A 13,420-nucleotide genomic window follows, 5' to 3' on the forward strand; every position below is an offset into this window, starting at 1 on the left:
CCCTAAATAACACCCCTAAATTCATTTAAAAAATATGTGAACGATAATTTTCATGGAGTATTCGTAAGTTGTCCGCTTGTCCTAGTCCTTGAATTTACCACTCGTGACGTTGTCCTAAAATGTCTCCGGTTCTGTCCTAATACGATCTGCGTGCTGTCCGCACCGAACGCCGACAAATTTATTTAGATAATCTTGTCCTAGGACAGTCCCAGGGATGTCCTACGTCAATACGCAGACAGTCCTTGCCGTGTCCTAGGCCAAGATCATTTGCACAATCTTTTACGGAATTTGGTTGCGGACAGCATGCCGAAATGACAAAAGTAGCTTCCGCAACCCTTCCTGGTCTTGTCCGCGCCCTAGTGGATGTTCAAAAAACTGCTTTTGTGAAAAAATAGCGAAACTTTAAAATATCATAACTTTTTTATTTTACATCCGGTTGAGACGAAATTTTTAGTGTTTTGCCAGTTTGATTTTTCTCTATTAATTCATATTATCATTTTTCTGGGGTGGAATCGATCTTTAAAACTATAGTGAAATTTTGACTAGCGATCACTCATTATGACCCCCTAACAATTGTAGTGATGAGCATAAAGTGTGTGTGAATCTAAATGGAAAATGGAGATAGCAATGTTGAGGGGGCGCCGAGTGCAAAGGCTCTACCGACAAAAAAAAGAAACTATATAAGAGAAATACGAAGCACCTATCGAATCTCATTCGATATCGGATATTTAAATTCAAACTTGATGTAAATAGGATTAGAAGCCATTTATGCAGTTTGTTTTCTTTTCTTGAACGGTACGGGGGTGGGTACAGATAAATTCCAGTTACTTGTTCAGAAGAATTCCTCCACTTTGGCTAAAAGTTCGTCTCCCATTCGACCACTTTTTCCCTTTTTTTCTAGACCGGAATTAGGGTTTATTGGTTGCCTTCGGTTATCCATTCTATACTCTTTCAATTTTCAATAGAAATTCTTAAAATCATTGATCAATTAGATACAAGATGATAATACTGTTACCAAAGAAACTAACATGTTTTTTTTATACTCATAACTTAAGAATCAACGGTCGGATATATATGAAGATTAATAACTGCGTGACATCAACTCATTAATTGAATCAATAGAAGAAAACCAAAATTCAATAAAACACATTACATCTAAAGTTAGGGAAATAAACCTCCCTGTATCTGTTGTTTTGCACCCAGAAATACCTGTTTTGAAAGTTACGCCTCTTGGGCGCATTCATGTTTCCGTTCCAAATGTGTGATTTTGCACCTTCCCTTAAGAAAAGGTTAACTCTGCACTCTAAGATGGTGTAAAATGTAACTAACTGCACCGTTAAGTGGCCAAAACTAAGCTTCAGTCACAATTCCCCTACTGTCGCCGTACGGCGAGTCGAAAACAGCGGTTTTATCCAATTTATTTAAACCATCCATTATCGTGATTATGTAGCTGATACAATTTTGCCTATTTTAAAGTAATTGCTGCTTATTTTTTTAACCTTTCTTACTGGACAATATTCTTCCCGCAAATGGTAAAATACTGCCCAAAATTGGTTGGACACAGTCATAATTACCCTCGTGGTGGAAAAAGTTTACCTATTATTTTTGGCAGTGTTGTTTTGTACCCAGAAATACCCATTTTGCATGTTTTGAAACCGCTGTTTTCGACTCGTCGTATGGCATGTATGGCGACCGTAGGGGAATTTTGACTGCAGTTCTACACTCCCAAAAAATGAAGTCCCACTGCTTTATTTGAAATGTGCAATTGCACTTTGTCTATGGAATTTTCCGCTTTGGATGCAACCCCTTATCAACTATTTCATTTTTTCCCCTGTTGATTTACTTTGGGTTTATTCAAACATTTTGATTGGCCTTTCATATCGAGAACCATTCCCATTTATGGCTGGACCCGCCCCCTCCCCTTCAACATAACCTGTGCTTATGTTATTACAATGTGGGTAGGTTCAAACATGAATATCCAATTATTGATTAACAAACATTGTGATTGGTTAATTATATCGAGACCCGTGTGCAAAAGTGTTTTTAATATCGCTTTTCCAATCGCATGGATCTACATTAACCATTTCTCCATGTCGTGATTCTACGATTTGTGAAGTAAAAATGGCTCAGGCTCGGCTTCTTGTCTTTAACTTTGGAATTGTGCTTTTGTCCCAGCGTATCTTGGATATTCAGTGCAGTAAGTTTTCCCTTTTTATCGATAATTAATAACGGCATTTATTGCATTTGTCCAGGATAAAAATTGCAAATCAATAAATCTTCAGCTAAATGCATTCTTTATTGCGTTCCTGTCGGTCAGATAAGAATGGCTAGAACTTGTTAAGTTTCATGTGCCAGATATTACCATCAAGATATATGATTTCGTAATAAAGGTACTGCCGTATCGTTAAGAACAACGTCTTCATCTTCCAGCCAGGGGCGGAAATCTCTCCCAAAAGGTAGGGGGGACATGAGGCTGGAAAATTTGACAAGCAAAAAAACATTAAGGTCATAAGAAAGGGTTATCATACAAAATGTAAGGTCATCTCGTCCTAAAATACATGTTTTATTTCGATTTTGAATGATGTATTTCTTATATACCATCATAAAAAACACAAATAGTAGGGGGGACATTTGATATTGTGCCCCCCTACTATTTTGAGTAGGGGGGGGGGCACGCCCCCTGGCCCCCTGGAATTTCCGCCCATGCTTCCAGCAGACGGTGGGGAGTGTTGCAAAACACTCCGCAGACGCCCTTTTGAACGTAGATAACCCATTATCAAAAGCCCTTCATTATAATGCAGTCTTTGTAGAAGATTGGCAAATCAAAAGAGCAGTTTTGTTCGTGACTCTGGACAAACTATTTGCAATAATTCGTCAGCTCCGAATTTAAAAGCCCCCTCACACCTGACCGAATGTAGGCGGACGAAAGGTGACGAATGAGAAAAATGCACGAAATGCATGCGAATTAAAAAAAAATCCGTAACTATTGTCAAATTTTATCAATGAACGGTAAGCGAAGGATATGACATGCGAAGGATATCGATTTTTCGGTTCACCTCTTTGAGTAAATTGCAGCCGAAGGCGAGCGACGGGTTGATATAACCCAATAAGACGAACGAACAGTAAGCAATGGTTTGATATGGCGTGCGATTAGAAACGAAGACGAGGGAACAGATCGGGCGTTCTTGTACGTTTGTGTCCGCTCCTCGGGTTGTAACTCATTGTTTGTCATTGTGTTGCTTCTTTAAAGTCTCCTTCACACCTAACCGAATTGCTTGAAATTAACCTTGCGATGGCTGGCAAAAGGCATTTTTCTTTAATTCGTTTTCATTGGTAACTGATAGTAAATCATATTTACCCTTCGTGTTTGGGTTCGTACACCTTTTGAACTAATAGCTGCGATTATTCAAATTCGCGCGGAAATTTTGAACTTGTTTAAAATTTCTCGACGAATTGAAAAATCGTTCGTCATCTGTTGGCATTTGCAACTCTTATTTAGTCTGCAGTAATCGTTAGTTTATCGTTCGTCTGTTATTGTCGCACATAGTCCCTCATCGCGCTTTTGCCAAAGTGGACCGATCTCGAAAGAACCCGTAACGAAGCAACACGATGACACAAACGAACAAGAACGCCCGATCTATTCCCTCGTCTTCGTTTCTAATCGCACGCCATGTCAAATCAATGCTCACTGTTCGTTCGTTTTATAGGGTTAGATTAACCCTTCGCTCGCCTTCGGCTGCAATTTACTCAAAGACGAGAACCGAAAAATCGATATCCTTCGCATGTCATATTTATCATTCCCTTACCGTTCGTTGATAAAACTGACAATAGTTACTGATAGTATGATTTTACGGAAATTTTATTTGAATTCGTTGAATTCGCATGCATTTCGTGCATTTTGCCATTCGTCACCCTTCGTCCGCCTACATTCGGTCATGTGTGAAGGGGCTTTTAGGATGACGGTCTGCTGTCCCGGTCCCTGCTGTTCATTGTGATTTGACGGGCATTTTCAATGTAGGTACTATGTTCTAGAATCAGTGACCGTCGTAATTGCAAAAACTCGTTATTGTCTCCGTGTCTCGCCGCGGCACTGTACTTGACAACCCAGGCATGCGGTCTACCAGCTGGGTGCTCCCAGGCAGCCTGTATGTCATACCTAGATTATTTGTTGTATTTTTAGATATCAAATGGCTTTTCCATTTTGTCTAAAAGGCCCAGGGGCATGTTTCATAAATCGTGTTAAACAGTGCGTCCCTCAAAAAACGAAACCGAGGTTTAGCGATGATGTATCATAACTTAATCACAAATACAATAAACAAATGACCTATTAACCTAAAGATACAAGGTTTTTTCATCCATGCATGAGTGAGTAAAAACAATATGAAGAAAGGATAGCGAAAAGTCATTTGGCGGGGGTATCAAAATTTCAAAAAGAAAATCACATGCCTGAAAAGTTCAATATCTTTAATTTGATACAAAGATGGCAGATAAAGAAGTTCCACCACCAACATGACCAACAAGGGAACTTCATTAGTTGCAGCTACAATCAAATATATCCTCACAGACAAACGTCTCATATGCCTTATTGAGAACCATTTAGTAAATCACCTTAGCAAGTTGAAAGAAGATATCGAGAAGCAAGAAGCCCGTATCCTTGACATGGAATTTACCATCCAGGAGAAGAACACCGAAATTAAAGCTCTACAAGATCAACTTGAAACTAACACCAACAGTGTAGCCAGCATGCAAGATAAGTTGAATCAGCAGGAACAGTACTCTCGATGAAACTGCTTAAGGTTTTTTGGTATTCCTGAGGTAGCTAATGAGAACACCGATGATCATATCGTCAAGCTGTCGTCAGATGTCTTGGGAATTGAAATGACAAAGCAAGATCTGGAGAGGTCGCATCGCGTTGGGAAATGCCGTGAGGAAGACCACGAGCTATCATTGCAAAGTTCAAGTCATATCGCAAACGTGATGAAGTCATCAAGCAACGACGGAAGCTTGCTGGAACAAGAAAGGCCATCCTGGAAGACCTTACCTCAACGAATGCTGACCTACTACAGAGAGAGAAGAACATAACCCTTACCGAATCAAAGCTGCCTGGTCCCTGGATGGTCGGATCTTTGCTATAAGCAATCAAGTGAAAGTACCAAGAAACTCATCAGATCATAAGGAGATATTGATCGTATCTAACTCTCTCAAGTTTGTACTCCTGGACGATTTTTAATGACTTTTCTTGTTTTACTTTTTTTCTTGTTAATCATTGGACTCCTAATTTTTTTTCTCTCTCTTTTGAAATTAAACTTTCCTTTTTCTTTTAATGTTTTGAGACTTTGTATTAATGTTATGTGTAGATTGTAACCTTGTAGTAAAGACAAACATTACATGTTCATTTTGCAGAGACTTTAAGAATAGCATTCACATTCACCCATGTGACATTCATAATACATGCCAATGTCCTTTTCCTAGATGTATTCATTCTGTTTTTCCTAAATTTGAGATAAATGATGACGAATTTAGTAATATGCATCATTATGATAACAATCATCTTTATAGTAATCAAGATTTGAATCAATTGTATAATACTTTTAATGCAAATGAAGACAATGAATTTGAGTTGGATACTGATTTTAACTGTAAATATTTCTCAGATGATCAATTTGTAGATAGTTTTAAATATATAAATAGTAGTTTTAGTATTTAACACTTCAACTTTCGTAGTTTAAGTAAAAACTTTGATGCAATATCAGAATATTTGTCCACTTAATCGTTTAACTCTTCTGTATATGGATTTTCAGAAACCTGGATTAATAGCAATACGCCTCTCTTATTCAACATTGATGGTTATTCATTTGTTAATTCTGATCGTTGTCAAGGGGAAGGAGGAGTAGCTTTACTGATTTCTGATTCCTTAAATTATGTTGTTCGAATTTACTAAGTTGTTCACAATGTTACGAATCACTTTTTATTTGAAATATCATTTCAACACACTAAAAATGTTATTGTAGGTATTGTTTATAGAAAACCCTCCTTAAACATAATTGAGTTTACTGAATATGTTGAAGATTGTTTGAAAAAAATAAATTCTGAATGTAAGCATGCATACTAAATGGGGGACTTAAACATTGATCTAATGAAATATACTAATTATGGTCCTGTTAAATCAATTTTTAAGTGTTATTTATACCAACAGTTTCTTGCCTCTTATTAATAAACTATCTAGAAATACTCAATCTTCCTTTTCCCTAATTGACAATATTTTTACTAATAATTTCAACTCCAATATTTCATCTGGTCTATTAGTAAATGATATTTCTGATCACTTCCCGGTTTTCCAAATTTCTAAAAAAATACAATTTGATTAAACAAGATTTTACATATTCATCCCAAAACATAAATGAAAACACAATCAATTTTTTCAAAGAAAAACTTGCCATTGCTAATTGGGATGATATATTATTCTGTCAAAACACTGAAATTGTTTATAATAATTTTTTAATGAAATTCAGTAATACAGTAGCGGATCTAGAGGGGGGGGGGGGCTGGGGGGTTGCAACCCCCCCCCCAAAAAAAAAAAAAAAAAATCCGGGACCATTTTTTTAAATCTTATCTTTTTTTAAACTTGTAATTTTATCTTATCTTTTTCTATGTATTTATTTCATTTATTATTATTATTATTATTAGTATTTATTTTACGGGGAGAGGATTCCGTTGCCCCCCCCCAATCAGCCTTTTTTGTGGACACGGGCCACCGCCGAAGTGACAAGCTAGGCCAGCGTTGCCGATTCTCATCCCCAAAATCCCAACATTTTAGCTGTTCATAATAAAAGTATTAGGCTAACAGTGCTTATTCCAAGGTCCCCAATTCTTTGTATCTGTGTTGTTGGCCTTACATTGCAGGAAAATGCAACTTAATTTTACAAATTTTCATGGGGGTTAATTTGGCAACGACCTCTATACCAAAAATAGTGGTGTTTTAGATGCTAGAAAACGCCATTTTCACACACAGATTTCCAAAATTTTTCCCTACTGTGGGAGGGGGACACCCCCTTCCACACCCTCCCCCCTCGCTCGCTCCGCTCGCTTGGACTAGGTCGCTGCGCTCCCTCGCATACCACCCAACCCCCCCTTTATAAAAAAGCTGGATCCGCCCCTGTTATATAACAATATCTTTCAAAAAGTTTCAAGATCCAAAGAAAAGAGAAAAGCAAAGAAACCATGGATTGATTTGACACTGTTAAAACAGATGAGAAAAAGTAATAGACTATTTAAAAAATATCGTAAAAATCCTAATGAGATTTCTAAGAAAAGATATGTGATATCTTTTTTATATATATTTTCTATGTATCAATTCTCTCTTAAATGATAATCAGTTTGGTTTTTTATAAAATGTATCAACTGAAATGGCAGTTATCAATTTACATGATTATATAATTAACTCATTGAATAAGAGGCACCGTACAATTAGAATATTTTTAGATCTCAGTAAAGCTTTGCATTGATTTAATATCTTATTACGTAAGTTACAGTACTATGGAATAAGGGATCTTCCGCTGCTCAAACCGATTACAATATGTTTTTTTATAACAATGTTTTATCTGAACCTTTGAATGTCTTGTGTGGCGTGCCCCAGGGATCAATCCTCGGGCCGCTATTATTTTTAATAGTCATAAATGACCTACCGAACTGTACAAATAAATCAAAGTTTCTACTTTTTTGCGGATGATACCAACATATTAATTTCTGATGATTAAATACTATCTTTATATAATGTTATAATCACTGAGGTAAAAAAACCGAAAACGTAACTGACTGGTATCATTCTAATAAACTATCTTTCAATATGGATAAATCAAATTATATATATTTCTCTCTCAGTAATACTTCTCTTAATACTTCAGATTTTTTACACATCAAAATGAACAATCATAATATTAAACGTGTAGCTCATTTAAAATTTCTAGGTGTCATAATTGATGAAAAACTTTCATGGAAAAATCACACTTTAGATATCACAACAAAATTTCAAAAAATGTTGGTATTATCCGCAAACTCAGCATATTTTCACCCCCAAAAAATTATTTTTACTCTGTATAATACTCTTATATTACCCTATATATCTTATTGCAATGTAGTATGGGCTAACACATATCCCACGAAGTTGAACCCAATATATATGTTACAAAAAAAGATAATTCGCATATGTACATTCTCATCTAGATAAGCCCATTGAAAAGAATTATTTATCAAATTCAATATTCTTACTGTATTTCAACTGAATTTATATCACTGTGCAATATTACTTTTCAAATATAAACACAATTTACTTCATGAATCATTATCTTCGATGCTTATTGTAAATTCATCTGTGCATGATCCTAACACAAGAAATAAAAATAAATATCATTTGATTGATTGATAACGAATTTATTCATTCCAAAATTTTAGCAAAGTTACAAAGTAAAGCAAAATATAATATAACATTTTGAAATGAAATAGAACCTTCTGGAAAGCAAAGCTTGTTATCAAAGGTTTCATTCAAGAAATAAGACATATTAATGCAAAAAAAACAATAGATATCTATATACAATATACAAATCATATCGTTCTTGTTGAAGTTCAAAATATATATAATATACAAGTCATCATATCTTTCTTGTAAAAATTATATGTAAATCCTTGTTAAATATGTATATTTTTTACATAATCTCCCAAGGAAAAGATAAACAAGGCTGGATTATATTACAAGATATGAAGAAAAGTGAAAAGGACACATAAGACAAAAAACGTTACGAAAAAAGTACGTGACAGAACGGTACAAGAACAAGACATGGCAAAGTTATACCAAAACAACACGGACGAAATATAACAAGAAAAGACAAATAAAACAAGACAACAACAACAACAACAAAACAAAAGAAAAAACGAGTAAAAGAAAAAAAGAACAAATCTGCATAGGTAGAGCGCATGAAAGGAGACGGGAAAAGAAGCGAAATACAGGCAGGAGGGGGGGGGGGGACAGAAGATCCACAAGATATCTTAAGTATGATGAATGATGTGAATGTTATAGTTATTGGTTAGATGTTTTTTAAGTGCTCTATTGAAGCTATGAATAGTTGGCTTATTTCGTAAAGTTTGTGGAAGTGAATTCCAAAGTTTGATACCAGAAGATATGAACAGTTTTTTTGTTAATAATGCCCTCGTTCTAGGTAAATGGAAAAGTCCAGCAGATCTTGTAGGGTAGTGATGTACATTTATATTTCGTGTAAAAATAGAATAAAATACGTCTGGTAGTTCATCTTTACTAAGGTTGAACATAAAAGATCCAAGATGATAATGGTAAAGATCATGTATCTTAAGAATTTCATGAGTTTTAAAAAGAACATTCGTATGTGCCCGATAATGAGAATGGCAAATAACCATGGAACACGCGCAAAGCTTTTTTCTGAAGTAGTAAGAGTCTATTCAAGTGAAAATCAGCACAACTCCCCCATGCAATAATAGAAAAGTTCAAATGCGGGAGTATCAGCGTAGAGTATAAGTTTAATAATATACGAGTCGGGAAATAGAATTTAACTTTATTTATAATTCCAATATTCCTTGAAATTATTTTGCATGTGTTATCTATATGTTCTTTCCATGACAGTCTGTCGTCGATAGTTACTCCTAGAAATTTCGTACTTAATACTCTTTGAATATTAATATTATCAAAAGTAATGTTACCTGGGAGTTCATCAATGATATTGCTGAACAGCATGTAATTTATTTTTGTGAGATTAAGCGATAATTTGTTGGATTTGATCCACTCTGAGACTAGTTTTAATTCTTTATTGACTGTGTCATGTAAATGTTTGGGGTCCTTATTGGAAAAAAATATATTTGAGTCGTCGGCAAAAAGAATGAATGATAAAGTACTTGACGATTTATAAAAATCATTAATGTAGACCAAAAAAAGAAGCGGACCCAAGATTGAGCCTTGAGGGACTCCACATGATATAGATTTGGGAGGGGAATTTACATTTGCTATGGGAACATATTGCTGCCTACTGCTGAGGTAGTTCTTGAACCACTCCAAGGCTATCCCTCTGATTCCATAATAATTAAGCTTGTATAAAAGGATATCATGGTTGATTGTGTCGAAAGCCTTGGAGAAGTCCAGGAACACCCCAACAGTATGCTCATACTTGTCAATTCCATTGGCAATCTTATTAATCATTGCCAACAGGGCATGAGTAGTACTATGTTTTTCGCGAAAACCAAACTGCAGGGGATAAAACAATTTATCTATATTAAGAAACTTTGTCGAGCGTACAAAAATTACTTTTTCCAAAACCTTCGAAATGCATGTCAATAATGATATGGGGTGATAATTTCCCAACACGGTGTTGTCGCAGGGATTACTCGGGCTTACTTCAATGATGAAGGTACTCCTGTAGAAAGAGACAAATTAAAGATATAAGTCAAAGGTTTAATAATATGTATCAGGTTTCTTTTCAGGAGAATGTTACTTATATCGTCACATCCTGAACTCATTTTATTCTTTAGTCCAGAAATTATATCAGCTAGTTCTTTTACGTCTGTTGGTGTGAAATATATCGAATTTGGATTAGGGACATTAAGAAAAGATGTGAAGTGTTTAGAAGAAGCAGGGATAGTGCTGGCAAGATTTTGGCCTACGGATGCAAAATAGTCATTAAAAAGATTTGCTAAGGCAAGGGGATCCTCTACCAATTCACCATCAACATTTATTTTCGCGGGCGTAGACATTTTGAAGGTACCTTGTATAACGTTTTTTTTTATAACTTTCCATGTATTTTTAACATCGTTTCTATAGAGGTCAGATTGATTGTGAAAATAATTCTTTTTCACATCTTCTTAGTATACCTGTCAGAATGTTTTTGTAGTCTGTACTATTTTCTATTACTGTCGCAAGGCTTTGAAATAGTTTTTAAGTAAAGGTTGTTCTTTCTGTTTATTGAGCGCAAAATGCTAGGTGTGATCCATGGGGACCTTGGAACCTTTTTGTAATTAGAGCGTTTGAATCGCACCACAGGAAAAGAGCTATTCATTAATGGATTCATTTTATTTATAAAAGCGTCAAATGCATCCTCGGCATTTTGAATACTGTAAATTCCTGACCAGTCAACATTTCCTAACTCTTCATTGAACAGATTCATATTATTTTCAGAAAAATCACGTCGAGTATTATGATCAACTTTGTGTTCAGTGGCGTTGGTATCTAGTTTAAAATGCAAAAATATGGGAAAATGGTCCGACAAATCAGAAAGAATTATTCCCGTAGAGAGGGTACTTCTGGTATTTGTAAATATATTGTTGATGAGAGTAGCCGATGTACCTGTAATTCGAGTTGGCTTGGTTATCAAAGGAAGGAAACCTGCTGTCATTATTACATCCGAAAAAGTTTGAACAAAAGTATCAGTATCGTATTTTAGTAAGTCAATATTGAAATCGCCGAGTAAAAAACACGTTTTATTGACCATCTCATGGAGTGCCAATAAGCCATGGAATGTATTTAAAAAGTCATCATGGGAGGAGTTAGGCGGTCAGTACATCGTTCCAACAAGAATATTTTTGTCGTTGGGCATAAGAATTTCCACAAAAAGTGTTTCAATAGCATCATTCATTAAAGTAAGATCAGGCCTTAACCTGTAATCAAATTGTTGGGATACAAAAAAGAGCAATGCCTCCACCTGATTTCCCTATTCTATTATTTGTGACCAAATTATAACCTGGCAGCGTATAAAATGATAGTTGAGTACAGTGGGAAAACCACGTTTCTGACAAACCTATCACAGAACAAAAGAGCTTAGAATTCAATAAAAAGGGAACGAAGTGATTCAAAATTTGTGTTGGCACTGCGAATGTTGCAATATAGCATTAGAAAGTTACTGTTGTCAAGTTGTTTCGACGCTATCTGTTTATCAGTAAAATAGAGTGAGGGGGTATGTTGATACGTATTATCATTGGGATCAGAAAGAGAATCAAGATTAGCTTGTGCATTTAGAGTTTGAGCTACGGATTCATGAAAAACAGAATGTTTACATTCATCAAACTTCGAATTAAAGGCAGCCTGGAAAGTATCGTGTAATTCATCATTATCTATATCAGAAAATGGGAAATTTGTGTTTACAGCCATCACAAAGGATGTCTAGGTGGTCTCCAGAGATAGGGAGGAGTATGCAGATCAGCAAGACGAAATAACACAAGACATGATATTACGAGAACATATGACAGATACGAATACAGACAAATAACGACAAACACAAAAACAAACAAACACCAAGAAAACAAATATACAGTAGCACTTAAATCCTAGTAACCTTCAAATATGTGGACTGTTAATAAAAATTATGTATCATTTTCATTTAGACATCATGCACCAGTCGTGTGGAATAATCTCCCCATTGCAATAAAGTCTCTCAACTCAATGTATGCTTTCAAAAGAAAATTGAAATTTTATTTAATCACTAGTACTTAAATTACTTAAGTACTTTACTGCACTGCCTGTTATTGTTTTGGGTTTGTGCGGACTTTGTATCTTGTTGTGTTCTGTTTTGTTTTCATTATACAATTATATGCCCATTACCTATTCATAAATTTTCTTTACTTAAATATGATTTATAAATTAATTTAATCTAATTCAATACTATGTTATCAAGGGTGGTTATCAAGACAATTCCTTTTGGTTTTTTATGACCGCCCTATTCCAATAATGATGTGTTCTTTTTATATTGTATATCATATTTCAATACTATATTTTGAATTTTTCACTGCTCAAGTTTTTTACGCAATTGTATGATATGTGTTAGATTTATTGGAATTGAATTGAATAGCCAAATCGCAGAAAATGGTCAAGAAGCGATGAAGTTCTGTTCCTCGAAAAATGTTTGTATTTCCACAATTTCATAAAATAAGCGTGTTTTCACCGTTTCCCACAGAAGCTGTCGCACAGTAAACAAAAGACTTTCTGCATGGCTGATCGTCAACAAAACGGAGTGTAAAACCTCTTCACTTTATGAAATTATTGCAACTCAAGCTTTATTTCAAACAAACAGAACTTTGTTATTTGAGGACCGTTTTTTGTAATGCAGGTATCAAATTAAAGAGCAGATATTTCCAGTTCAACAAAGTCAATATTCATTACGTTCTAGTACAGACCCTTTTCTTTTACAAGTCCCAAGAATGAACTCCAAGAAAGGTCAACAATGCATAGGTTTTACAGGTCCCAGTATTTGGAATAATCTCCCTATCAACATCCGCTCATGTCCTTCACTGCAATTATTCAAAAAACAAACTAAAGACCTATTTATTTTCTTTGTAATATCCATTTGATTAATATTGTTAGCCCTTGGAGAGCAGAATATTCAACATAATTATAATATGATACTGTAAAGCG

The sequence above is a fragment of the Lytechinus variegatus genome, chromosome 11 (assembly GCF_018143015.1).
Source record: "Lytechinus variegatus isolate NC3 chromosome 11, Lvar_3.0, whole genome shotgun sequence".
In the NCBI taxonomy this organism is placed as follows: domain Eukaryota; kingdom Metazoa; phylum Echinodermata; class Echinoidea; order Temnopleuroida; family Toxopneustidae; genus Lytechinus; species Lytechinus variegatus.